Source organism: Geospiza fortis, unplaced genomic scaffold (assembly GCF_000277835.1).
Source record: "Geospiza fortis unplaced genomic scaffold, GeoFor_1.0 scaffold130, whole genome shotgun sequence".
In the NCBI taxonomy this organism is placed as follows: Eukaryota; Metazoa; Chordata; class Aves; order Passeriformes; family Thraupidae; genus Geospiza; species Geospiza fortis.
The window spans coordinates 16,184,484-16,188,148 of record NW_005054300.1 but is presented as its reverse complement, the minus strand read 5'-3'; the positions used below and the strand labels follow the sequence as shown (position 1 = coordinate 16,188,148).

Below are 3,665 nucleotides of genomic sequence, written 5' to 3'. Positions count from 1 at the left end.
CCATTTTCAGACAGTCAGGGACTGAGACATTTGCTTAACATACTTTATTTCTGGAAATTTTTCCACAGGAATGATAACCTCTGAGCCCATGCTTTCTGGGACCTCTGGCTGGAGTAAAACCTTTTTCCTGCAAAAACTGCTATAGGCAGTGTATGTACTTGTCAGCATCTGCTTAAGGCTCCAGGAGTTTTAGTATCTTTTTATTTCCCAACTCTTTGGGTTTTAATATTTAAGCTGGTATTTAACCAGGACAGAGCCCCAAAGCACCGTGTACTGTGCAATCGAACAGAGGTTTACTTTTACTCATATTAAAAAACTGTCACTCTGTATTGGCATTTCAAACCAAATTCATACAGACAGGGATGCCACAGTCAGAAATGAAGCAGAAACTAGAATCCTTGGTGTTGGGATAGTGGAAGTTTGCCTGTCATCTCAAGCATAGTCCCACTGCTTGCTGACATTGTGCTGATACTGACCCAGCACCAATTAACACAGAGAAGCCTTTGTGGGAGAGCCCACAAAAATCACAGCAGCATTTCCTGCAAGCACTGCATTTTCCTAGTGATCCTTCCAAGCTTACAAGCTCCAGCCTTGTAGTTTTCCAAGTGGATTTGTGCCATTATAACACACAGACCAGAACTGAGTGGTGGAAACTAGTACAATAAAACATCCACACTCCTGATTTCACAGGTACTGTCTTCTTCATTTTACAGCATTTCATTTCCATCACTAAAATATTCCATTGTTGAAAACTCAAAAAGAAAAATCTTGAGTGTTTACACAGTAAAAGCCAGCAGAAAATACTAAGAAAACAAAATCTTCAAGTATTATAATGCTGTCTTTCAGACAGTCTAGGACCCTGGAGTACCAGTCAGGGTGAGGTGCATTTTTGGGAGTTCTAGCCTGGAACCTAAATGGTGCAGGTTACCCCAGAGGTTTCCTGCATGAACTTGATCAGGTTCAGATCTCTGAAGGTGCACATACATACAGCCTACATTCATTTTGAGCCCTAAGGAACCGATATACATCATCTGTAACTCACTCTCTCACGAGAAAGGATGTTCTCTCACAGTCATGCTGAGTTGTAATTCACTTTTTTACAGTCCTATTGGTTGATAGAAATTTTAGAAAGACATTTGCCTGAATCCTTTCACTCTGCTTTAGCTACAAAAGACATTTTTCTTCCCTCCTTGCTTTTTTACTGCTCCTAAGCATTCTGTAGATTTTATACTTACTTTTTTTTTGCACATGGTTTCTAACTCCATCAGCTTGCAACTCTTCTATGCACCTGTTCTTCTTCATAACTGGGCCTTCAATTAAACCAGATCCCTGCAAGACAATACCATATATTTGGATTTGCCTCCCCTGCATTTTCCTCCACAGGTTCTTTGTATATGCCAGTGTATTAGACTTGAAGATAACAAGCATTTGATGGTAACAGCACTATCCTCAATCTGTGTTACACTCCTGTGAAAACTTTACTGCTTAAAATCCATTGCTTGGAGGCAGGCTTAGCTGAAATGACCTCTGCACTCCAGCTTTGTTTCCTCAGTGCATTTTTGTTGCAACAGGAGACTGCAATGTTTAATGTCTGCTCTGCCACTAGTCTGGAATAAAGGTAATACAGCCTAGGGCTCGACTTGCTGTATGCTGAGGAATGCAACACTACAACCATTTCATAACTGAGCCAGAATTTGTGATGGACTGTACAAACTATGTTATCAAACTATCTGCCTTAGACCTGGGTAGGTCTCTAGCATAAAAAATTTTTGTGAAATTATTTTCTTGCATGTATCTTGCATTTTCCCCCAAACCATCATGCTGTGAGCTTTGATCTATGAGGCTGTCAATCTGAGCATCTTCCATTGCTACCAAAAGCACTCAAATTAAGTTAAGAGTGAATTGGAGTGTTGAGCATGCTTTTGTATGTAAACCATTACCCTTCACATGCGGCAGAATACAGCTTTGAAATAAACATTTTCATCAAGGAGCAACAGGTGGAAGTGCTTTTGTTTCAGTTTTGTATTAACAGAAACTGCTCATTAAACTCTTGAAATGTTACAGTTGGATAGCTCTGTGTTTTCCTGCTTGGTGGGCATAGCCTGGCTGACTTTGGTGGGCTGACACTCACCACCTACACTCACAGAAGTCACTAGTCCACCCCTTTACTGATCAGATTTTCTACCACTTGTTTAGATTTTTCTGCTTTGCATTGTGTCTTATGTGAAATTGAATTCTGAACTCCAATCAACATTTAATTCTAAGTAACAGAGTTAGCCAACAGGAAAAGGAACTCACAGAAACAGACTGAGCACACACTTCACTCAAAAAGCTTAAGCTCCCAGTATGGGGAAATAGATAAATATTGGCTAGTATTTTTAAGTACTCCTGAATGCAGTTGGTTGACTGGGAACCCCATCTGAATGCATTCTGGATGAGCCATTCATCCCTATGTGTCAGCTGTGGCAATTTGTAATGCCATTCTGAGCTGATTGCGTCAGTACTGTAAACGACGTTCCAGCCCCACAAAGTTTCTGGGTGGAACTTAATATGATGTAAACACAAATACCAACCTATTTTTTGCTCCTCCAGGAAGTAGAGAGCAAAGCAACTTGGCCATTCAGCAGTATCAAAGAGTTTTCAAGCTGTTAATAGAAGTCATTATTATAGGGTTAAGCAAAAAGTTTTATTAAAGAGCGATTTAACAATGATGATTAAACAGCTACTAAACAATGACAACAAGGTGATCAAACACTCTACTACTTACCACACTTCTAATAATTAAGCTGGCTTGTGTAGAGTATGCTTTAGATTTAACATAAAGTGTCACTTACCCTGCTGTAGATCCCAGATGCCAGACAAGGGATCTCTTGGTCTTGAGGAGTGACCTTGGGAGGCACCCCTGCTCAAGGGGACATCACCACCGTGCAGCCACTGCCATGCAGGAGAGCTCAGGCTCTGGGACTGCAGATATCTGTAGTGGAAAGTGATTGGCTTGCAGCCAAACTCCTCTCTGGTGGCAACCATAGAAGTTTTAGATATGTCTGGTCTCAGTTCAGGCTGGTCCTGTTAACTCCCAGTAAGACCCAAACTCTTTAGGTGAACAGCTACAGCTTAGCATAATTTCTCAAGGTTTGCACAGCAGGGCTGGCTCCAGCCAAGCCCATTTGTTGGTGATGCCAACAAATGGTGTACCACTGACTCAGAGCAGGTGTGCCCATTACACCATAAAATTTGAGAAAGGATTTGGGAAAGAAAGATCTCAGTTCTTATACTCCTTCGCTTCTGATGTAACTGCTCATACTTCTGTCTCACAGCAATGCTTCTGTTGTACTCCTAATAGAAAAAGGTGGGATTTGGAGTCACTCACAAAGCTCCATTTAGCCTTGATTCTGGTTTGACACATTTTGGCTCCTCCCATCAGGTCATGAACCCACAGCTTTTTACCTTTACTGTCCTATTCACTAGAACTGAACCCTCTCATCTATCTTCTGTTCTGCTCTCCTCACCTTTAACCTATGTCAGAATACACATATTGAACTATTCTTCTTTTCCTTCATCTGCTATATGCCCCTCTTTCATATTTGTGTGGTAATTCTGTGAACAAAGGAGTGCCTAAAGCTTGTATGTGTATTAAATACATCAAAACAGTCATGGAGCTGAAA

General features: G+C 41.0%; 1 long non-coding RNA gene across 1 annotated transcript; it reads right to left on the bottom strand.

Annotated features, from left to right (window-relative positions):
- Positions 1-1,247: 1,247 nt before the first annotated feature.
- On the bottom strand, positions 1,248-3,021 carry LOC115948816. The gene is made up of 3 exons (XR_004082585.1): positions 2,835-3,021; positions 2,574-2,645; positions 1,248-1,329 (listed from the first exon to the last, which is right to left on the bottom strand). It is a non-coding gene; the product is annotated as an uncharacterized LOC115948816 (long non-coding RNA).
- Positions 3,022-3,665: the final 644 nt, after the last annotated feature.